This window comes from Panthera tigris, chromosome X (genome assembly GCF_018350195.1).
Source record: "Panthera tigris isolate Pti1 chromosome X, P.tigris_Pti1_mat1.1, whole genome shotgun sequence".
Taxonomy (NCBI): domain Eukaryota; kingdom Metazoa; phylum Chordata; class Mammalia; order Carnivora; family Felidae; genus Panthera; species Panthera tigris.
The window spans coordinates 113,525,991-113,551,462 of NC_056677.1; positions in this window are offsets into that span (position 1 = coordinate 113,525,991).

The following is a 25,472-nucleotide window of genomic DNA, read 5'->3' on the forward strand; positions in this document are numbered from 1 at the left end:
CCTAAAAGCAGCGACGCTTATTTCATTCTCCCAATAATCACAGTTGCATTTATTGTATACTTACCAAATGCCAGGCACCGTGCTGAGCGATTTGCATACGTTAATGATCTCGTTCATCTCTTACAACATCCTGGCGGGGTAGGAATTATCCTCATTTTATACAGAAGGCGGCTGGATGCTGGAAAGATTAGTGACTTCTCCAAGACCACAACAGTCTAGGTTGGCCTCATTCCTGGGTCTGAACTCTCAACTGACACTCAAGATAACTATTTTCAACTTTAACAGGAAAGAAGCTATTTCTGTTCCTATTAGGTGTCTCGCGCCCAGCTCCCATGTCACTTTTCCTTTCAGTGGCAGCAACCCTATAGAATCCTTGATCAGAGCCATCCGTGGGGTGACCAGCCCCGTGGCTGACTTCAAATGCCTGAATCCCAGGGAAGCCGGCACGTTGAGAACTTGCCCTGGCCGAGCCTTTGGAGGATTCTGCCTCGTGGAAAATTGTTTCTTCCCCCAATGATATTGACCTCATGTTCTAAGCTGCTGAGATCACTTACCCGCAGAATCTGTCTTCTCATACTTCCGTGTTACAAAACGTGCTGGGCTTAGGCGGGGGGTGGGGACGTGACAAAGCCCACCCTCCATCCTTTTAGGCCTCTGACAAATATTCTTTGAGTGCCTCGTCTGTGTCTCGCATCATATTTGATCAGCCTTTGTCTCTCTCATTTGTGTTTGCACAGATGTCTTGTTTCTTTCATTGGGGCTTCATTTATTTTGTTTTCATCTTGTTGCCTGTTTTCCTCTACTGTATATTTGGAAAAATAGAAACTTCCTCAGCAGTTTGTCTTAGGCCCTCTGGGCTAGTTTTTCTTTCTTTCTTTCTTTCTTTCTTTTTTCTTTTTTGAGAGAGAGAGAGTGCGCACAAGTGAGCATGAGGGAGGTGGGGCAGAGAGAGGGAGGGGAAGAGAGAATCCCAAGCAGGCTCCATCCACCCTGCCAGCACAGAGCCCGACATGGGACTCCATCCCACAACCCTGGGATCATGACCTGAGTCGAAATCAAGAGCCGGATGCTTCACCGACTGAGCCACCCGGGTGCCCCTAAGGAGCCTTGCATTTTCCTTTTACACTTGGCCCCACAAATTGTGTAGATGGGCCCAGATGGGGCCCTGGCCCACTGCAGCCAGGGGGAGCTGTGCTCACACAAAAGATCCTTCCCAGGCTCACCTAAGTCCCTCACAGAGGATTGGAGGAGAGCGGGAAGCCGAACGGCCAATTCCCTTCACTCAGTGGAAGTCTACTCTCCAGTATCCAGCGGTTGTGGGACTCAAATGAGAGAGTGTGTTTGCCTACCACTGAATGCCATCCAAGCTTTTGGGATCCGTGTGCTTCTTCTTTCCAAGGGTGCTGTACCGTAGCTGAAAAGTCGTCCCGTTTAACAGAGCAAGTAGCAGTGATTATTAAAGAAAAACTGCAAGAGCTAGGAAAAGCACGAAGAGAAAGATCAAAAGAAACAGAGAACCTTGCAGAGAACGCCTGACGTTTTCTGTGGCGGAGGCTATCGAAGTGACTAACAACCATGATATTTGCAAGTTCCGGTCGCACTCCTCGTTATCTCTCAGTAGCAATTAAGATCTCAGGAGCATCCCCTCTCAGCTGCAAAATCTATGGTGTTTCTGCGCCTTGGGGGTACGTGTGCCTACTTGTCTAACTTCCAAACGCCTCGTACTCTTCTTTCTCCTGTCCTATTTGTTGACAGCGGATGTTAAATTCTTGTTGTTTTTTGAAAGAAAGAAATACTTAAAATAGGATCTCTCCTGCATGTCAGAAGCCACCGTCAATCTCCCCCTCCCCCCCCATCCCCCGCACACCCCACCTCCATTTCCAGCCAGGGATGGGCAGTTACCTGGTACCACTCTTAAATAAGCTTCCTTTTATCTTCCCCGGCTGTTCCGACAGTTTTCTGCCAAGTTGGCTCTTCCGATTTATATAGTGAGTTCATTTGGGGGCTCGTTTGCCACAACGTGCATCATGTGCATTCCTGACTTACAAACTGGGCTCTGTATCTATTTCTTGTAAGTCTAGAATGTCCTTCTTGGTTAAAGACATCATATTTCCAAGTTAGTAGACAACTAGATGGGCCATATGCGGCTCCAAAAAGTTAGGGAGGGCCTATCTCACCGTCACCGTGGGAGTTACTTTCTCCCCACCTCCCCCTCCCCGGGCAGCTCATTTCGGACGAGGCAGCCTTGCCTAATCTCTGCATAAGTTATCCCAGCATCCAAGCCGTCCGTACAATTTGGCCATTAAGATGGCCAAAAACACTGATCAACCGTTTGTGGTCCTGTTTTGCTTAGCCTATACACATGGCTACACAGTGTAAAATTTAGAGTTAAAAAGCAATTCTACAGTTCCTTATACTTCATTTCCTTTTTTCATATCACCAAGAGCCATTCATAAATGCATCTTCATATTCCTGTGGCTTAGCCTCCAGTCTTATCACAGATTCTGCCTTAGCACTTTGGCTATTTTTTTTAATAAAGGCAATAACCCTCCTGGATTAGTGTCCTGTGAGGTGTTGCACTAGATTTGTTGACCTCGCTTGCCCCCTGATACTCCAAGGCTGATATACTGGAGTACTTTGAAAGGTGCATATGTGTGCAGGTTTAAGCAAAATATACCCCGATTCACAACATTAACGACAAAGGAGAAACAAAATGGAACGATTCCAATTCCTCATCTACAATAGGAGAAGTTTGGGGTCCTCAGAATAGTGGGCTTTGGGGGCACCTGGGTGGCTCAGCTGGTCCAAGTCTTGATCTGGGCTCAGGTCACGATCTCACAGTTCATGAGATCGAGCCCCGTGTTGGGCTCTGTGCTGTCAGCACAGCGCCTGCTCGGGATTCTTTCTCTTCCATTCTCTCTCTCTCTCTCTCTGCCCCTCCTCTGCTTACAGCACCTCTCCCACACATAAAATAAACTTTAAAAAAAAAAGGAACTGTGGGCTTTGGTAAGGAGGCGCTAGGTAAGAGACTATAGAGGACAGTGACAAAGAGCATGGGCTATGGAGCCGGGTTGCCTGGGTTCAAATTCTGGCTCTGCTGTCTCCTAGTTGAGTGGCTTTGTGGAAGTCACTTAAACACTCTGTGCCTCAGTTTCCCCATCCACAGACACTCGACAAGTAATAGTGCCTACTTCACAGCACTGTTACAAGAATAAAATGCGCTCATACGCGGAAAGAGTGCAGCACAGTACATGGTAAACGCTCAGAAAGCCAGAACTAAAGAGGCCAGAGACAGCATGGCGGCATGGAAGGGGGCTGGCCTTGCGCTTGGAGGCCCGGGCTTCTGGTCCTGCGAGGCCACCCGCCTGCTGGGTGACCTGTTCGCATCTACTCGCAGGAGGCTTGTTTTTCCCTTTTTAGACAGAGAGAGTTGGACTAGATGTTCTCTAAGGTCTCTTCCAGGTTTGATATTTGGTGTTTCTCCCTAAAGCTTCTCTGTCGAATATAAAACCCATTCTAGAGTCACACACTCTGTCCCCAGGCCTGGGCCAGTGTTTCGTTACCAGGGAAACCGGCAAGCGGAAGGGTTACACCGGCAGCGGTGTAAGGGTCCCTCCTGTCCTCACCAGCCGCCATACGTATGTCTACACTGCTGATGGTGTCACAGGGTCACGTTTGCGCCGGACGACAGCATATTCGTATTATTGCTTGGCAGTGGGTCCTTCATGACTGCATTATGTGCTCCCACGGTCAAGGACACTGGCGATCTGATCGTGTGACCTGGCAGATGCGGAGGGGCTGGGTGAGATGTAAAGTGTGGTAGAGGCAAGAGCCGTTACTAAAATAGTAAAACGTTTATCCAGATGGCAATAGTGATGTAGCACGGTGGTCAGTTCTCGCCATTTTTGTTGAAATAGGCGACTGAAATTCACATCCCCCTTAACCACAGGAAGAGAACCCAGCCTGCTGTCTTTGCAAGCTCCTCCTTACCTGAGTGAGGGGGAAAGAAATTAGTTATCCAGCCTTTATGTTCCTGGGGCACTTTCAGGCAAGCTTTCAGACCTCCCTTAATAAGAAAATGCCAGCTTTCCTAGCCCGTAATCTGGTTATCTAATACCTTGCTAAAGTGATTAAAATTGATTAAAATGAGGAGGGAATATGCTCTTTCGAAAGAAGCAACAACAAAAAAATGATTGGATTTCTATGCTTTAGGTTATACTTAGACACAGATTAAATTAAGTTGATCTTGATTGAATAAAGGACACTCTAAACTTATTCCAAGTCTGAACATTGTTTTCTGGGATGCTTCAGCACAAAATGTCACCGTCACTTTTGTTTCATCAGCACAGATATCTTTGAATGCGTAGGCAATGCGCTTTATGGAGGCTCTAAAAGCATTCGCACGTGCATAGATATTTATTTGCAACTATTTCTGCTAAGCCAAAATAGAAAAAGGTTTGGTTGACTTGTAAGCACTTGCATTTTCCAATTTGAATGCAGAGAATTATGACTGCAGAGCACCTCATTTACATAACCAAGACGTGGTAGTAGCCCATCCATTATGTATTCACTGCACCATGTATCATTTAACAATAAAAAAGTGAAATGTGTAAATAAAGATATGTGACAAATATTTCTGTCCCTTCTAAATGGCTGCATCAGGGATAGCCACTAAAAAGCACTCATTACAGTGTGATGTTTCCTTGTAAACAGCAATCACCACCTCCCCTCCCTCCCGCCCCCACAAAACCCAAAGCTACGAACCAATTTATTACCACCAGTAATCATTTGTTTTCTGGTAAAACATTCACCTCCTTCATAAATATAGATAAGAATCCATTTAAAAAAACAATCACGAGACTCCCCAAAGTAAGAACCTCTATTTCTGTATAAAAAGCAATTTAGAGGGGCAGCTGGGTGGCTCAGTCAGTTAAGCGTCCGACTTCGGCTCAGGTCATAATCTCGCGGTCGGTGAGTTCGAGCCCCGCGTCCGGTTCTGTGCTGACAGCTCGGAGCCTGGAGCCTGCTTCGGATTCTGTATCTCCCTCTCTCTCTGCCACTCCTCCACTCATTCTCTCTCTCTTTCAAAAATAAATAAACATTAAAAAATTTAAAGCAATTTAGTCAGAGAAAGACAAAAATCATATGACTTCACTCATATGAGGACTTTGAGAAAACAGATGAACAGAAGGGAAGGGAAACAAAAATAATATACAAACAGGGAGGGGGACAAAACAGAAGAGACTCATAGATGTGGAGAGGGCAAACGGGGGGGGGGTCGCTGGAGGGGTGGTGGGAGGGGGAGGGGCTAAATGGGTCAGGGGCACTAAGGAATCTACTCTTGAAATCATTGTTGCACGATACACTAATTTGGATGTAAATTTTTAAAAATAAAAAAAAATTAAAAAAAAGCAATTTAGAAAAAAGAAGTCAAAGAGTGGAATATAGAGCAACAGCCTCATGCAAACTGATTATTACTACCAATTATTTGAACAAACCCTCTTGGTTCCTCCTCCCAAGGTTGTTTTGAGCATCTGCTAAATTATGGCTTGTGACTTGCGACTCGGGTTACAGCCCAATTAAATTTTACCTAAGCGGTACCTGAATCTGTTCTGTTGGATTTGTGGTTCTTAGTTCTAACCAGTTGCAGAGATCAAAAACCAATAACAGCAGAAGCAAAAACCATTTAAAAACTTGAGCCCCTGGGGTCACCAGTTTCCTATAAAACTACTCTTAGTAAAAAATCAATACCATAAATACATCTGAGCAGTCAGAGATAGGTATCTGGAATAAAGGTTCTTAGAAAAATAGTTTAAGTAGGAATTTACATTTGGCTTGACGGAAAGTCAGGGAGATCGAATTTTCCATCGCTCGTAGGAAAATATGTTATTTTAAACCATGAACTACATTATGCAAGATTTCTAAAGGCCCACCAGCCCTAGAACTCAGCCATTTGGGTATTGGGACATATTTTGATGTTCTTTGGACATTTCTGCCGCTGATTACAGGCAGCACGCAATCTAGAATGTTTGTTGTACAGGTTCTACAAGTTAACAGCCTTCAAGGGCATTTATTTAGAGCGTTAATAAATGACACACCAATGTTTTAGTTCTATCCTGTTCATTTCTTCTGTATCTCAATTTTAAGTCGGAAATCGCAGCTGTGACCGAGGGTACTGAATATTTTTTTCATATATGGCACAAACAGCCAACACTTTCTCAATGTGTCTCGACTGAGTATCTAGTTTGGGAACAGTTGATCTACGGACAGGACTCAAAGAGTGTATGCGAAGATCGTGTTGTAGGATGACAGAGAGCAGGGTTGTGCCAGGGGGCGCAAGAGGAGATCAAATACTCCCAGTGACTTCAAAGCAGAACAAGGGTTTCAATTCCTGAAAAGGGGTGGGGGAATGAATTGAATTATTGTGACGAGTCTTCCAGTTTTATCACTTTGTGGAATAATTTCTAGTCTCGGTTTCGTCCTTAATCCAATTTGATGCATTCTCTTGTCATTTCCCACAACATGAAAATTTAAAAAAAGTGTATTTTCGTGTTTTAATTGAATTCCTATTCTCTTCCTGCGTAGGAATTATGTGCTTGCATCATGATATTCGATGCTTCATCAATCCCTCACCTTTCTCAGTACACAGACACCATGCGCTCAGAGTCTCCCGCCCCCCCATCCCTCTGTTTTCCCTACTAAGAGATTTCTTATTTCAGAGAAAAGATGTAGGTTGGTCAAGACGATGGGAAAAGCAACAAGAATGATATATTTATTTACAGAAAGCATATATTTATTTACAACAGGCCACATACTTTGCCGTGACTCAGCTTGACTTTATGCTTCTGGTTGGTGGCTTCCCTTCCAAAGTAGAGCCTGGGGCTCTCTCCACACACAAGCTCGCATGTTTCCCCCACACTAGCTATAGCGTTTGGCTCTGTCCTGTAAATAAAGGGCAATCCAGGAGGAAACATGCTAATGTCAACCTTCAAACTCCAAAAAATTCTTACCTGACCAATTTCGTCAGAGGAGTTGAAGATCCTGCTCATACAGACACACAGATACAAATGATTCCTTGCCAACACTCATACCATCAAAGCACCATGGATACAATAGATCCTTTTGGATTTCATAGACCCTTTAAAGCATGGTGCTGGTTGAGAAGGGAGAGGACTCTGGCCCTGGACATTTGCATTCAAAGGGACGAATAATTGAAGACTGATACCTAAGAGATCCAAAACAAGTGAATCAGAAGTAGTAGAATTTCATACACGTTGAAAGACACTGTCTGGACTAGGGTGTAGACCTAAGAAGGCAGAGCATTCTTTTTCTCAGGAAGAAAAAGGATTTTTGGCACTAATGCCCCATGAGGCAGAGCTATCTACAAAAGACTGCAATTAAAGAAAACTTTCTTTTACTTTGTACCAGAGAAATGATTTCTCTCCTAGTCTCCACAGATTAAAAAAGCTCATGTGCAAAGATAGAGACATGTGTGCCTTGAATTATTAAAGTGGTCAGTCCCTATTTTTAAAAAGTCAAATTAATGTGCAGTTCTGGAGGTCTGTGCCTCCCTTCCATTTATGGGAGGCAGTAGCAGGGATGTATCTCTCCACTTCTTTAAGCAACAATCCAAAAAAAATGAGGGATTTGTAATTTGCTTATCCATTCAAAAAAAAAAAAAAAGACATGTCTAAGGACAAATCCAATCATCATCGGTTGAAGTTTGGGTTCGGGAACAAGCTTGTCTTGGGAAAGCTATTAAATCTCATCTACTGGTGTGGGCATTAGAAATTTATTGCTAACTCTTCTGCTGGGCTTTGCTTTGTGCTACGCTACGCAGTATATTGCTGTTATTTATAATGAAAGAGCTTGGTGATACGGCCTTACCTCAGAGGTTTTCTGTTCAAGCGTTGTGCATGAGAAGGTAATTTCAAACAGAGTAAATACCCGGACAGAGTCAAAACTCCGTCAACGTGACCTTGGACAAGATGACTTCACTTCTCATGCCTCGGTTTTCTCTTGTGTAAAATAGGATGTCTGATTTCTTCATCCCACAGGTGTTTCTGGGTACCTATTATATGCTCGGCACTAAGGTTGTCATGGTGAACAAGACAAAGCCCTTGCCTTCATGTTGCTTATAGTCTAAGTGGAGAGACAGCCAATAAATAAATAATATAATGTCCTCCAGAGGATAGTATGTTCTATGAAAAAAAAATAAAGCAGAATAAGAGAATAGAGAGGCATGGATACAATGTAGTTTTGATAGAATGTTCCGTGAAGACTTCTTTGAGGCAGGAACTTCTGAGCTGAAACCTGAATGAAATAAGGAATCCACCCATCCAAGATTCGGGGGGAAGAGCCTTCCAGAAAGAAGAAGACAGCACAAAGACTCTAAGGTGAGTATGTTTAATGTGTTGGGGGCTGGAACAGAATATGGAAAATTGAGAGCAGTAGGAGATACGGTAAGGTCATAAACAGCCTTCTAGGCCATGGTAATGATTTGGGGTTTTCTTCTAAGTGTGATGGAAAGCTCTTGGGGGGTTAAGCAAGGAAGTGATTTGATATGACTTTTACAGTTTTAAAAAGGTAACACTGTCTGCTATGCAGAGAATGGGTAGTAAGTGGGGCAAGAGTGGAAACAGAGAGCAGTTAGGAAGCTATTGCAATACTCCAGGCAAGAAATGATGCTGGCTTAGATCCAGATTGTTTTCAGTGGAGAATCGGTCAGATTTGGACATATTTTGGAGACAGGGCCAACAAAATCTCTTGATAGATTAGATATAGTGTGTGAGGATGATCCTGAGGTTTTAGGCCTGATCGAATGGAAGGTTCAAATTGACATCCACTGACATAGGAAAGACTGAGAGAACACAGTTTTGCAGGGGGTGGGGGGGGGATCATCAGTTCTTGTGGACATGTGAAGTTGGACATTCTTACTGGCTATTTAAATGAAAATGTCAAGTCAGCAGTTACATATATGTGTCTGGAACTTAGAACTTAGATATGGAGAGACAGGTTCGCAAATTTTCACTGTAATGGCGGCTTTGGAAGCCCCAGAAATGGAAATATCAACTCCTAAAGGAGAAAGTGTAGATAAAGAAGAAGAGAGGTTCCAGGACTGAACCTGGGCTACTCCTACATTAGCAGATTAAGTAGATTAGGTGGAATCGACAAAGGAAACCAAGAACGAACCGCTAGTGAGGTGGCAGGAGAAGTAAGAGACAGTGGTGCTTCAGAAGGAAGCATTTCAAGGAGGGGGAGAAGTGGAAAACCATGTCAAATTTTGCCGAGAGATTAAGTAAAATGAGAACTGAGATTTGGCCAACAGACCTAGCCATATGGGGTTACTGAGAAATATAATAAGGTTGGTAGCTGAAGAATGGGAACGTCCGTTGAAGTCAGTTGAGGACACAATGGAAGCTGAAGAAGGATTGGCGATGAGTACAGACAACTCTTTTTAGGACTTTTGCTATGAATAGGAGCAGAGAAATTATGTGATGACAATGCTGATCTTATACTTGATGATAACGAAGGTGCTTTGCAAACTGTCAAGTTTATACACAAATAATTAGGCTATGATAAAAGGCCATCACTTCCTAATCTCCATAACTAGAAAATTCACTTCACACGTTTCTATGCATTCACACTTTAAAAGGGTTCATTGACATTTTTTGCTGACCGCCTTCACCTCTATTTTAAGTACGTGACAGTCTTGACTGAGTCAGGGACCCCCTGATGTGAAATCCAAACCTTTGCCACATGCTTATTGGCATCATAGATTCCCTTGTTCGCTAATAGCCAGAATCTGAGAGGATGTCTGTAAGTTTTCCCATCAGCCTGTGTATCCCTTGACACGTATTACCCAGAGAGATTACACTTTCTCTTCAGTCTTCAATAGATACATAAAATCGGGGGGCGGGGAGGGGAATAAAAGAGAATGAGTCAAAGTTCTAGAGAGTGGCTTGAGGTCAGTGTCATCGTTGTGGAAAGAGGAGCATCAGATTAGAGAACAAAACATATCTTAATGTATTTTTGTAACATGAGACAGTCATGGAAAGGAAAGGGAAAGAAAACTTGGGACAAAACTTTCAAAACTACCTTGAAGGATAGACATGTGATTGTTAATTTTTTTCATTCCAAGGTTATTGGAGTTATTTAGAACTTGAACCCATTCATTTAAAAAATGGAGACAGAGAAGGAGTTCATATCATACGTGGCTGACAGTATTAACTAGTTCTGGAGGTCCTGGCCATCATCAATAGTCTCTGTATTCTAAAATGGTAGTTAAAGAGAAGCAGAATTTGACCTGAGGCAAAGTAAATATTGACTTGCCATCTCAAAGGTTTATCAGGCAGCCTTGGTAAAAGCTAAGAATCCCCAGTGTGCCGAGAACGGGATCTTCTCTCCAAGTACAGAGTCTATAATCACTTCCAGCCATTTAGGTTAGAAAAGGGAGCTCTCTAAATTCAAACTGGATGAAAGACCTAAACATGAGATAGGAAAATATCAAAATCCTAGAGGAGAAAACAGACAACAACCTCTTTGACCGTGGCTGCAACAACTTCTTACTAGACGTGTCTCAGGAGGCAAGGGAAACAAAATCAAAAATGAACTATTGGGACCTCATCAAGATAAAAAGCTTCTGCACAGCAAAGGAAACAATCAACAAAACTAAATGGCAACCAATGTAATGGGAGAAGATATTTGCAAATGATATATCTGATAAAGGGTTAGTGTCCAAAACCTATAAAGAACTTATCAAAATTAACACTCAAACAACAAATAACCCAGTGAAGAAATGGGCACAAGACATGAATAGACACTTTTCCAAAGAAGATATCCAAATGGCCAACAGACACGTGCAATGATGCTCAACATCACTCATCATCAGAGAAATACATATCAAAACCACAATGAGATACCGCCTCACACCTGACAGAATGGCTAAAATTAACAACTCAGGAAACAAATGTTGGCGAGGATGCAGAGAAAGGGGAACCCTCTTTCACTGTTAGTAGGAATGCAAACTGGCACAGCCACTCTGGAAAGCAGTATGGAGGCTCCCCCCAAAATTAAAAATAGAGCTACCCTATGACCCAGCAATGCACTACTAGGAATTTATCCAAAGGATACAAAAATGCTGATTGGAAGGGGCACATGCACCCCAATGGTTATAGCAGTGCTATCAACAATAGCCAAATTATGGAAAGAGCCCAAATGTTCATTGACTGATAAATGGATAAAGACATGGTATATATATCCAATGGAATATTACTCGGCAACCAGAAAGAATGAAATCCTGCCATTTGCAACAATGTGGGTGGAGCTAGAGTGTATTATGCTAAGCGAAATAAGTCAGGCAAAGAAAGACAAATATCATATGATTTCACTCATATGTGGAATTTAAGAAACATGACAGATGAACACAGGGGAAAGGAAGGAAAAATAAGATAAAAACAGGGGGCAAACCATAAGAGACTCTCAAATACAGAGAACAGACTGAGGGTTGCCGGAGGGGAGGTGGGTGGGGGGATGGGCTAAATGGGTGATGGGCATTAAGGAGGGCACTTGTGGGGAGGGGCACTGGGTGGCATATGTAAGTGATGAATCCCTGGGCTCTACTCCTGAAACCAATACTCCACTGTATGTTAACTAACTTGAATCTAAAAAAAAAAAAGAAAAGGGAGCTCTCAGCTTGGAAAACAGCCTACACACACACACACACACACACACACAAATACACGCAAAACACGACCTTTGTGCCACCCAATAGTCAAAGAACAACTCTGGACAATGTTCTTCATGAGGAGAGCAGGAAGCAGACACGAAACTCTGTTGACATATTTAGTCCCCAAGCTGATTGTGTTAATTTCCCAAAACTCTTGCCTTGATGAGAACTAGTGGGGAGGAAAAGGCAACAAACTCTATGGCGTTGTATAATTATACCCACATTTAAAATTTTCTTTTTGTTTCTCATCAAGATGCAAGGCTTAGCATATATCACTGTGCACTGCCAGCTCTAATAGAAGAGAAAATAAAGCAAACAATTAGCCTTGGGGAAAAGATCTAAACTAATGCACAATTCATGAATTTGCTACTCATTCATACCTGCTGTGATTCTAGCAGAGTTGATGAAATACAACCGTAAGTGATTTTGAACCATTTTGATTTAATCTTCTAAAAAAAAAAAACCCTTGGTGTTGAGATTATTTGAAATATGACTTCTTCTTATGGATTGTAATGCAGAATGGTCTTTCTCTGACAGAAATTAAGTTGAATGGTATAATTTGGTACAACCTTCCAAAAGAGCCTGGGGTGATCAAGGCAGTAGTCAGAACTCTGAGTAGCTTCCAATTCAAGCCAGTTTATGCAAAAATGAGAATTTATTGGTTAAGGTTACCAAGTAGAGAAGAAGAAGGGTCTGTATAGCTGGTTATCAGCGATGACTGGAACCAGGAACTTTATCACCCCCTAAATGTGCTTTGTCTCCATTGCCAGCCAGTTCCTACATCAGTTTTATTCTCTCAGGTTAGCTTTTTTTTTATTATATGAAATTTATTGTCAAATTAGTTTCCATACAACACCCAGTGCTCATCCCAAAAGATGCCCTCTTCAATGCCCATCACCTACCCTCCCCTCCCTCCCACCCCCCATCAACCCTGTTTGTTCTCAGTTTTTAAGAGTCTCTTATGCTTTGGCTCTCTCTCAGATTAGCTTTTAAAACAGGAGGGAAGAGAGCCCATAGGTCCAGCTTGTGTGTTCTTCCCACTCTTACACCCAACGAACGATCTTTTGAGTGCTACGTCTGGGAGACCGAAGACCACCCATGCCCCCACGAAGCTTGCGGAAGCCTTAGAAAAGTGGTTTCTGGGTGTATGCCAGTCACCTAGCATTACCTGGACTAAGTCCAGGAGAAGTAGTTACTACCCGCCTGGAGTTTGGAGCCCTTCGTATCTCAAACAAGATTCACGGAAAACCAAATGAAAGAAAGGGAAAGAATTTACAACCATACTTATCTCCCTAAGAAATCAAATGGGCTTAGTTTTGCTAGATTCCCTTCTAGGCCCACAGGCACCTGTGTTGGGGTTGGGGGAGCTCACTACTGAGGCTTTTTTCCTTCTTTCTAAGCAGCTGAGAAATCGACATGGGGACCGGGTGAAAATTATGTATTTGTTTGTAGCTGGTAAAGGCAGGGGAAGAAGTGGTTTGGACCGGTTGCCAAAGGGGAGGTTCCACATCACTTCCTCTCGAGTCTATATCATGGGACCTACATGAGAGTTGGGTCTGTAGACCAAGCATTACCTGGTTGGCCACATGGAAGGTCATGACTTGACATATACCCTGGACGAGCAGGAGTCAAAGGACAAAAAGAAGGGAGACTCTCAGTCTTACCTGCAGAAGCTAAGTCCTGAGTCCTGAGCCAGCAGTCCTTAGCACATATGGAAGCGGGAAAGAAAAAGCACCCCCAAAGGGAGCAAGCAGGAAACGTATGTCTGCATGTACGCAGTGATCCTTTCCCTATCTCGTTAATCATACACATAGCTTTTCCTCCCTAGGAACAGAGTCCACACCGACAAAATATTTTTCATAACCCCGACTGCGCTGTAGTTATACCCTTACTTTATACTTTTTTTTCTCTGTTTATGTTATAAACATTTTCCGTGTCACTTACGTTGTCTTCCAAATCATAATTATAACTGCATAAATGTCTCATCGTTTAGATAATTACTGCTTCACCAGATAATTTACCTTTATTAGATATTTAGGCGGTTTCTTATTTTTCTATCCTAGATAAACTTAAATGGACATTTTTATGACCATAGTCTGTTTTCTCCTTTTGGATTATTTCCTGAGGTTGAATTCTCAGAAGTAAGAACGCTATGCCAAAGGCTGCACATATCCAAACCCAAAATGCTCATTCCAGTCTACATTGCCGCCGGTGACACAGGCATGTGTCAATTTCACCGCAACATTACAGACATCGTGGATAGTCAATAACATTTTGGTTTTGAATAATTTAATGGCTATAAAAAGCACCTCATTAATGTTTTCTCTTCTATTTCTTTGACTGCTAGAGGGTTTAAATATTTTCCTGAAGGCTTGTTTACTAATAGCACTTCCTTTTATAAACTGTTCCTCTCCATTGTCCATTTACCTATTGACTGACTCAATGTTTTTCTTGTATAAGCTTCTCAGATTATATAGATATTAGCCCTTTGTTATGTGTACTGACAACTTTTTCTCATCTGTTGTCTGCCCTGCTATTTTAACCGTTGTTAAGTGTGTAGAGAGGTTTCGTTTTTACGGCGTGTACATTATCCATTTCTCCCTTGTAACTTCTTCAACAGACCCAAAGCTAATAATGTCACTAGCCTCTTGTCCTGATATCTTTGGGGGGATACAGTCATATATATTAAAAAACAAAACAAAACAAAACAAAAGAACAGACATGTCACACTTCCAGAAAGGTTTCATGAGGATCAAAGCAACATCGAACTCAATCACAGTTTGTAAAAGAATTAGTTAAGGTTCAAGTTGATTTTTCCTTATTCATGCTGAAAAAGACTTTTTCTCTTTAAGCAACCAAATATGGATCACAGCGGGAAGTATTAACTTCTAACACTTTCCCAAAGAGCACAAACCTTCTGTTATTCCATTCACATAAAATACCAGTTGACAGATGGTATTTGCCAGAAAATAAGGAAGAAAAGCATTTGAACAGAGATTTAGAAACTGAAAATTCTTTCAAGAAAAGTACCTGTCTATTTGGTTGGATATTTAAGAGATAATAAGTCTAGGGCCAGTGTAGGAAAATGGAAATGTAGGGAGGAAAGGAATTTTGATATGAAGCCTGGTTCAATTTTTAACTAGCTCTGTGACTTTCATCAGCTATCTACCCTCTCTGAGCCTGAGTTTTCTCACAAATTTAATAAGGAGATTGGACTGGATAATTTATTAAATCCAATTTGGTGCTAACATTCTATGATGCTTCACTCATTCATGCATTCAATAAACATTTCTTGAGCTCAAGTGTGGCCAGCACTCGGCGAGTTGCTGGGATTAAATATTAAATAAGAAAGAGCCCTTAATGGGGTGCTTGGGTGGCTCCGGTTAAGCACCCGACTTCGGTTCAGGTCGTGATCTCACAGTTTGTGAGTTCGAGCCCCGTGTGGGGCTCTGTGCTGACCGTTCAGAGCCCGGAGCCCGCTTCAGATTCTGTCTTCCTTTCCTTCTGCCTCTCCCCCACTCATGCTCTCTCTCTCTCTCTCTCTCTCTCTCTTTTTCTCTCTCAAATAATAAACAAAAAAATTAAACAAAAAGAAATAGTCCTTATCTTCGCTGATCTTTAGTAAGGAGGAGAGAGACATAAGTAGAACATTGACATTCCATGCAGTCAGTTCTATCATGGTGGTAGAGAGGCAGAGCGATGCACCAGGGGCTGAGGGACCACAGTAGAGGAACACGCCTCCTCACGCCTTTCTTAGCACAAGCTTTGTCAAGGGGAAGATTTCTGTGGGAGATGACACCAAACTGAACCCTGAGTATGAATAAGATTTAGTAAAAGGAGAGAAGAGGTGCGAGCTTATGAGGCAGTCCATGCGGAAGAATCGGTGGGCAGAAAGGCTAAAAAGCACAAAACAGCAGGAAGCACAACTTTCGATGGGCAACTTAGAGCGTGAGGCACAGACCCCAGTCTAGAGGATGGGGCTCAGCTCTTGGAGGACCCTTTGTGTTAAGCCAAGGATCTGGAATTTCTTCTTTAAGAAATGGAGAGCCATCACACGATTGCAGGCATGAGGATACCACGGTCAGATTTGTATTCTGATAGAAGCATGTATGGTGAGTTGAAGGGGAGTACAAGTGGAGGCAGGGTCAAGTAGTATACTGAAAAGCTATTGTCACAATCGAGGTGTGAGCCCACAGGCTTAAATGAGGACAGCACAGGTGGCTGAATATGGTTGTTCAGGTTGTTTACTGCACCAGGGTGCCTGGATGAGGGGACAAATGGGAGCTGAGATGTAGTCTGTGCTCTAGCCACCAAGTCTGTGCCTTGGTAAGAGCCTTTACCCTTCTAGAGAAAGAGACACTGTGTTCTAATTCACAGCAAGAAGTCATAAGGGCTAGCGCTGACCCTAAGGGTAGTGGTCATAGGCATGGAAGTAGATTATATTTAGGATGGATATAGACAGGACTTTTTAAAAAGCACTGTTAGTATTGAAGAATCCAACTATTTGGTATTTCGAAATATATCATCTTAAAAAATAAAATGTATTGGGTGGCAGTTATCTTTCTCCTCATTAAATTTGCCTAAGTTCTGAAGTATATCAAAATGCAGTTCATTTATTTAAGAAAAACTACCAGACAGAGTGCTTCATGGTCTTTTAGTGCATTCACTTGCTTTGTTGCTTTTGATTTTCACACAAACCTTCTAATGAAGGCAGAGCAGACGGCCTTATTCCCTTTTTGTAATTGGATAAACTTGGGATCAGAAAAGCGAGGAGACGTGGCTGTGGTCATGCACATAGACTCCGATACGACACGAGAACCCAGTTCCCAGGGCCCGAGGCCGGGGCTAGTCACTCATGGCAACTGGCCTCCGTGACTACTCTGCCTATTGTCATCTCACTGCTCAACTAGCCTGAGAGATACCATAGCTGAAAATGCCTATAGCAACTTTCAGTAATCAGCATGTAGACGTCATACTGATACGTAGAGTTCATGAATTAAGACCGTTTTTTCCACCAGAAAAAAAGTCCCAAGTGTCCGTCCCATTAGACTAATGAGGCTGACTGAATTGGAGGAAGCGCCATTTCTCTGGCATTCATGGCGGCATCGGTGCCTTTGGCTCCTGCATTAATGGTTTCGCGTTGCGTACACAAATCACTCCAAACCTTAGTGACTTGAAACAGCCAATCATCATTTATTATTGCTCGTGGCTTCTGGGGGTCAAGAACTTAGGGCACAACGAGAATAACTGATCCCTTCTCTGCAATGCCTGGGGCCTCAGCTCGTGCTTGGTGCCGACTGGAAGCCGATGGCCCAGCTGCTGTGCTCCACCAGAACACGACCGGGTAGCCTGGGCTTCCTCACAACGTGGTGGCTGAGCCCCAGAGGGAGAGACAGACAGACGTAGAGAGACACAGAGAGAGGGATGGCAGAGAGAGAAAGAGTACACAATGATATTGTTTTTATAATCTAGCCAAGGAAGTCATAACGATGGTATCATCACTTCTGTCATAGTCTGTGGGTCATGGCAGCCACAACCCCCCCCCCCCATATTCAAGAGAAGGAAACCTCTTGGTGGGAAGAGTGTCAGTCACGTTGTAAGAAGATTATGCGGAATGGGATAAATACATGGATGCTGGAATATCTAGGAGAATACAGTCTGCTGCCGTCCTTTATGCCATTTCTCCTCCCACCTTTCCTTTCTGTGTTCTAAGGACCGAGTAGCTAACGTCCCAGAGCCAGAGCCTCTAGCGGTCTATCAGCTGGCATCGTGGGACTATATCAAGAGATGATTTGGGTTCACTGATGTTCAAAAGCTAAGCCTTGATTTCCAAAATTGGCTGTAACAATGTCAATTCTACTAGTAAAGCAGGCTGTGCAAATCCACACGCGTCCTTCAATTTTCCAAAAACCCAAACTGAGACCATTCCAAAGCCAATGAGAAACCAAAGCATAATATGCAAGTTTCACTTTGCTCTGTCCCGAAACAAGACGTGAGAATGGCCTTGAGGCCTAAGCAGACTGTAGTTACGACGGAATCATCATAAAAGGCAGACAAAATTTAACAAGTGCATGTAGCTGGATAGGCAACATGTTGTAACAGTCTACATCACCTTCGAAGTTGAGAGCTCTTTAACACAAGGGTTGTAACTCATCTGGATGATGATGATATTTATAACAGTAAAAATACCTTGTATTTACTCACATGGCCTGATTCATCTTAATCTCCACAGGATCTGGTACAAGCCATAGCATTCAGTAGGTGTGTTGGTTAGGGTTCTCTAGAGAAACAGAATCAACAGATTTTATGTATTTTATGATTTTGCGGATATGTATATGTGTGTGTGTGTATACATATATACATACAAGATATTGATTATAAATACATGTTTATAAAAAATATATAAAGAGATTTATTATAAGAAATTGGCTTGCATAATTAGGGAGGCTAAGTCCAAAGAGACAGTCAGCAAGCCGGAGACCCAGGAGAGTCGATGATGCAGTTCCCGTCCAAGTCTGAAAGCCCGAGAACCAGGAGAGCTGATGGTGTAAGTTCCAGTCCAAAAACCTATGGCTCAAGACCCAAGAAGAATTAATGTTTCAGTTCAAGTCCAAAGGCAGAAAAAGACTGATGTCCCAGCTCTGCAGTGAGGCAGGGAGAGCTCCCTTTTACCCATGAGAGGGTCAGGTTTTTTTCTTCTATTCAGGCTTTCAACTAATTAAACAAGGCCCACCCACATGATGGAGGGCAATCTGCCTTACTCATTCAGACGGTAATCTCATCCATAGATACCCTTACAGCCACACCCAGAATCACATTTGACTAAATATCTTGGCATCCCGTGCCCCACTCAGGTGGACCCATAAAATTATCACAACAGGTCTACCACAAATAATTATGAAATTAATGGATTCAACAAGCAGTCCTCAATACCTACTATGTGCCAAGCGCTGCATAAGCTGTAAGACATGGCTCCTGCCCTTATGGGTCTCACAATTTAGTGGGAAAGGCAAACAAGCCTATTAGAATAATGGACTATGACGAAGGCTTCGGTAGGGGTAAGCCCAGCGTGCTCTGGAAGGTACAAAGAATGTGAGCTTCCATCTCAAACTCTGTGGTGGGGGGAGAATGAAGAAAGTCGTCACAGAGGAGGTGACATATCATAATCCTGTGGTAGAAGTCAGTAGACCAAAAGGAACAGGAGCAAGGGGGAGGAAATAGCATTCCTGGTAGCCAGAAAAAGAAGTTCAAGGTCTAAGAAGTGCATTTTGGTTGCTATATTAGTAAGGATTGTGAGGATTCTCCAGAAACACAGAATTAATAGGGTGTGTGTGTGTGTGTGTGTGTGTGCACGCGCGCACGTGCATGTGGGGGGGAGAAAGAGAGGATGAGAGCGAGCGAGAGAGATTTTAAGGAATTGCTTCATACAGTTGCAGAGGTTGGCAAGTCCAAATCTTCAGGGTATACCAGCAGGCTGGAGACGCGGGGAAGAGTTGGTGTGGCAGCTAAAGTCCAGTTCAAGGGCAGTCTGCTGGCACAATTTCTTCCTGCCCAGGGGATGTCCGTCTTTTCTATGAAGACCCACCTATGCTATGGAGGATAATCTGCTTCACTCAGAGCCTACTGATAGAAGCTTTCATCTCATGTCAAAATACCTTCGCAGAAAAATATAGACTAACGTTTGCCCAAATACCTGCATACCGTGGCCTAGCCGAGTCGACACCGAAGACAGAGATAGGTGATGGTAAACCAGAGATAATTTGGAGGTAGAGGTCCCAAGAACCGGTCACGCATTTGATGCGTTCAGGAGGGAGAAGGAGCCTAGAGTGACACCCAGTTTGCTGGCTGGGGCCCTGGGTGGATAGAGATTTCCTTGGAGGAATCCTGGGCGGAGGAGGAAGTTTGAGGGACATGACGACGGATTCATCTTGTACCTGTTGACTTTGAGAGCCTATGAGACGCTAGCTGGAGGGGCCATGCGGTAGACAGGTGTATAACTCTATCCTGTCTAAAACAGTGAAAGGGTTTTTACCCTAGCGTGATTCATCTGCCTTTTCCTCCTCATCAGGAAAGTACGCTTGTTGTGAACTCCTCCTAATATTACTATGATCTGATGATTGCCCTCCTCTCTGGATTCACTATGGATGCGATCTAGAATGACACCACAGAGCTGCCCACGCTAGTAACAATCACAATTTCCTGAATCCCCTTGAAATTTTGAGATTCAAATAATAGAATATGGGGGCACCTGGCGGGCTCAGTCGGTGGAGCATGGGACCCTTGATCTCGGGGTTGTGAGTTCGAGCCCCACGTTGCGGGTAGAGATTACCTAAAACGAAAATCTTAAAAAAGAAAGAAACAAAAGAATAGAATAATAGAACATAGATTTTTTTTTTTTTTTGGTACTAGATTCCAAACCATTCCCATTGTCTCCAGAGTCCTGGAAAATTATTTGACTCAGGTGATGTCAACTGGGCTCCCAGGGTCCTACATTTCATCCGTACCAAGCCAGGGGGCCCTTTTTAAATGTAAATAAGGTCGTTAGTCCTGTGCTGGAAACCCTCCCCTGGCTCCCTATTTCATTCTGAGTAAAAGCCAAAGCCCTTAATAATGACCCAGAAAACTGACCCAGAAGTGACAGAAGCTCCGTCCCCGAGCTAGTCCTCCAATCTTATTCCACTGTGCCCCCACTGCTTCTGCTCTAGCCTCAGTGGCCTCCTTGCTGCTTCACAAATGTGCCGGGTTCGCGTCTATCTCTGGGTCTTTGTACTTGCTTTCCTTCAGCCCGGAATGCTCTTCTGCCAAACAGCGTCCTAAATGCTTTCAGTCTGTATGCCCATGTCACCTCCTCTGAGAGGCCCTCCCTGATCGCCCTAAATAGATCTTGCCTAAGTGTGTCATATTCAACACCTCTCCCTCTCCGCCACCCCACAAGCACGCAGATTCAGTCATTTCTCTCCGAAAGGAGAGTTCCTTGGCAGAAACCGATGTTATTTAACAAAAGGTCTCCTGGGATACAGCGGTCTGGTGGGATGGGAATAGGGCTCACCAGTAGGAGGAGGATGGAGTCAGCCTTCTTTGGGGCAGAGGTGGCCTGGTCCTGCCTGGACCTCATTCCCACTTCTAGTAGCTTGTCTTGTCCTAGAGGGAGTCAGGACCACGGGACCTCCGGTTCCTCTTTTTTCTCCCGGAGGCCCAGAGCCTTATCATCGCTTTCCTCGGCACTGTCGTAATCATGTTTTCATCCATTTGTAGTTCTTCAAACAGAGGAGGACACAAGGTATCCTTCGAGAGGGGGGCCCCAAATCTCCCCGGAATGAAGGGTGGTTGTCCAGGCTCAGAAGCCATTTGGGGGTTGTAACAGGAGAGGGTACCACCTCTGGTCTAGCTCTGTCACTCACCGTCTCAGGAGGCTAGGTCTTATTTCCCATTTGAGCCTCTGAAAATAAATGTTCTCCTCTCGACTCCTAGAGAATATGGGTCTATTCTTTAGCTGACATTTATGTTCCCTGCCAGCAACTCATTAGATATGCTAGAGAAAGAAAAACAGGGGGCGAGGGGGGAGGTGGGGGGGGCCGCGGGGAATGGGCCAAAAGGACAGGCTGTCCTGGAACATTTCATTGGCGTTAGGCTCTCTTCTCATCAGGTATCCTCTCCCGTTGGACGCCCCCCCCCCCCAGCCCCATCATGATCCCTGTGACCTCAGTCTAACAAACACACCATTATAATCGAGGAGCTTTTTACAATTGTTTGAGCGCATTAGGAGATGGCTTAACAACTTGGCTATTACATTCAACCGAGACTATTCAAATTATAAATAATGCTTCATCCCTAGCTCTTTCCATTTTAATTTCTCACACACGTACAGTATCTCTGCTTGCCCGAATGACAGCCCGCTATCAGTGAGCACACACAGGTAGGGGAAGAAAATGCCCAGAAGAGAAAATGAAACTTGCCGAGAAGTTCAACACGCATGCCTCCTTGCAGAGTCTGATCTTGGAAGAGGGAATGCTTTCGCTTCGAGTTGGAAATCTAGGACAGTGCGTCTCTCAGAAATGCCAATTCCACATCCCGCAGCCAGTTGGCTTCTCCAAACTAGTCAGCTACTTTATACCTCTACGGTTTTCCCAAGGGACTCCCCGTACCTGGAGTGCCCCCTCTGGAGGGGCCTCCCTTTTCTGGTCTACCTAGCAAACATCCACTTTTCTTTCAAGACTCAAGTCCTGCCTCCTCTGGAAAACCCTTCAGTAATCTTCAAAGACTGGTTTTATTTTCATGCACCTGCCACATTTTAAAACTTCTCATTTTGAAATACTTTTATATTGACAGAAGAGTTGCAAAGATAGTAGTTTCCATAAACCCTCCACTCAGCTTCCTCTCATGTTGACATCTTCCGAAGTCACTGTGCAGTCATCAAAACTAAGAAATTTACACGGTTATGATACTTCTAAGTCAACTACAGAGCTTATTCTCGTGGCACCAGATTTTCCACCCGTGTTCTTTTTCTGTTCCAAGATCCGATCCAAGGTCCCACGTTAGCTGTCCTGTTTGCTTAGCTTCTGCCAATCTATCACGGTTCCTTGTTTTTCATGACCTTGACACTTCTGAAGAGTCGTGGTCAGGTATTTTTCACAGTGTCATGTTTCTTCACTGTAAAGTTATTATCTTTCCCTTTTCATATTACATTCATTAGAAGTAAGTCACTAGGTCCAGTCCACACTCAAGAAGGGAGGAATGAAGTTACTCTTCCTGGAGGCAGGAGCATCAAATAGTTTGTGGACATTTGTTAAAACCACCACAGTAAGGGGCGCCTGGCTGGCTCCGTTGGTAGAGCATACGACTCTTGATCCGAGGGTCCTGAGTTCAAGCCCCAACTTGGGTGTGGAGCCTACTTTAAAAAACCCACCACTGTAACGGACAAATATCCAGGGGGATACTTTGAGGCTATGCAGATACCTTGTTTCACCTATTAACTAACTTTAGCATCCAGCATTATCTTGCCTGCAGCACGCATCACTAGAATGTTCTAATAGCAATTTTACATTTCTCTCATTCCTTCCATGTATTTATTTTTTTTAATGTCTATTTATTTTTGAGACAGACAGACAGACAGAGCATGCGTGTGGGAGGGGCAGAGAGAGACGGAGACACAGAATCCGAAGCAGGCTCTAGGCTGTGAGCTGTCAGCACAGAGCCCGACACGGGGCTTGAACCCACAAGCGGTGAGATCCATGGCCTGAGCTGGAGGTGGACACTTAACCGACTGAACCACCCAGGCACCCCAGCTTCCATATATTTAATTGGAATCCCTCTGTAAGGAAGATCTGTCCCTTCTTCCCATTTATCCAATCATGTGGACTTACGGGTATTTGGATTATACCCTGGGTTATAATCCAATACCATTGCAATTTATTTTGCTGCTTAAATTTTCATGTGTTGGACATAGGAGCTATGTTAGTTTGGTTCTTGCTTTATTTTAACATTACCTATAATATTTTTACTACATTCGCCTGGGCATGTGTCCATCTCTTCCGATTAGCTTGTAAGTCCTTGGAGACAAACATATTGTCTTATTTATCTTTGTGTCCCTAGTGGTGAATACAATGCCAGATACATAGTAGGTCCTTGATCAAAGCCTGTTCAGTGAATCAGAAGAGCCGTGAAATGAGAATGGGAACATTTTCTAACTAGTGAAGGAATCCACGATTTGAGTCCCACGTAAGCCTATCCGAAGCCACGGGAAACGTGGATCCAGCGTTGTCTGTAAAGAGTTCATCGGTTTTAATTGGATATCATCTAACATAACCTTTGACCAATTTGCGAACAGAGGTGGTTTTGTTGAACGGATGAGCAGAGGTCGAATGTCTGAAATCGTACAAATGCCATCACAATCATGGCCTTCCAGGTCGGACACGTGCTTTGTGAATAGCGCTCAGAAGCCATCTGTACAGCTTCCATGAACACGGGGCCCTCACAAGCTCCTTCTGACTGGGCATTTGTCACTGGCGCCCCAGACAGGTTCGGGAGAGTGGTATAGATTTTAAAGGAAGGCTATTCAGCCAGTCAGAACGTTTGGCCAAGAGACTTCACACTTGGAGGTAATATTCCCTACATATCCACATTGCAGCGTTTCTGACCTTAATTTTCATTTTTGGTTTACATTATTCTGGGAGAAAAAAAAAACAGAGAGTGGCAGAATTTTGGAAAATCTCTGATTCTCATCCATTTTTGTCTTTGGTGAGGACCACTGATCCAGACTTCCTGACAGAAAGCTTAAAGCTCCTAAAGGCAAAGCCGTATGAAACTGGGCCAGGGCGTTCTTGGTCCCTGCCCAGGTAGTAAAGAGCTAGAAAAACCTGAACTTAGGCCAACCCACAGCTACTCTAATCTTTCAGCATCCAGAAGAGGAAGATAACCAACGATCTTTGGGGCAGTGGGAAAACCTTTGGAGAACAGTAGCAGACTATGGGAGTCGGTCAGAATTGAACTGGAATCTTCTTAACCTCTCGCTTGCTGTATCATCTTGAAGAAATCACTTACCTCTCAAAGCCACAGTTGCTTCGTATATAAAATGGTGATGACAAGTGCCAACTCCTAATGGAGAGCTTGACTCACAGTAGGTGCTCAAGGGAGGACACCTGTCATGAACGTGTCCCGGAGGCTCAACACATATTCTCCCGGTGCTCCCTGTTACGATTTCGAGTCCTTATCTAATCTGCAATAAATACTTGGGGATGTAGAAGCAATTAGCAAGCCTTCCTTCATACACTCCCCACCCCCCCAAAGCCCCCCGGCCTGCAACCTTTTTTTCTAGTCTCGGATCATGTTCGTAACTCTCCGCAAAATGGCTCCCAAAAATCGCCAAGTTGGTACCGGCTGCAAAAGCCTCCAAAATCAGCCTCCCGCTTGCATTTATTGTCCTCTCTCCAGACCATCCTGTGGCTCTTTTGACAACACACCGCGTCCCCACCGCTTGTTCTAGTACAATGGGGTGAAGTCTCTGGTGTTTGCCCTTAGGTAGCCATGTCGCTTCCTGATCAAGTGTTACAAGTTTTGTTTTGTTTTGTTTTGTTTTGTCAAAGGAGAGATGGAGAGAAAAGGCACTCCTCATCAGCCAGAATCCCAAGAAGAGAAATCCTTCCCCCACCCCCCAAGGGGAACTTGGGGAACCTGGAAACCTGATTAGAATGCAATGAATATTCTGGATTGTTGTTGACTTCTAAGTAGCACGCGTCTAAGATCCCAGGGCTCTAGCATGCATTTCAGCTTCTTCTATACCCAGTCCTCTGCCCAGTCAGGCTGCTGGAGACGAATCTTCAGGAACAAGCCTTCAGGTCAGACTCTGGCTAGCACAGCACTGAAGATCCCATAAGCTGACGATAAATAATAAAAACATATCATAAGCACCTATACAAGTTACATGGCCTGACCTCATGCCGTGCAAGATAGAACTCCTGTAATCAGGACCCAGTTAGCCATTTTTAGGACACGAGTTCCCTGCCATCAATCGTGTGTCCACTACTGTGGTTTGATCTGTGCGGCTGAGAAGAAAGTTGGTAAATGGCAGGATATCTGTCTCTGAATATCGGAGGAGAAACCATAAAAGGAAGAGCTAGAAATTATTCAGTGTGGTCAGTGGGGCAAGAAAGAGATTACAGAGCTTAAATTGCGTTTTTCCAAGCGTCAGGCTAGCTGCATCATTAATGAAAACAGCATGTAACAAAAGGTGAAACAAAGGGCATTC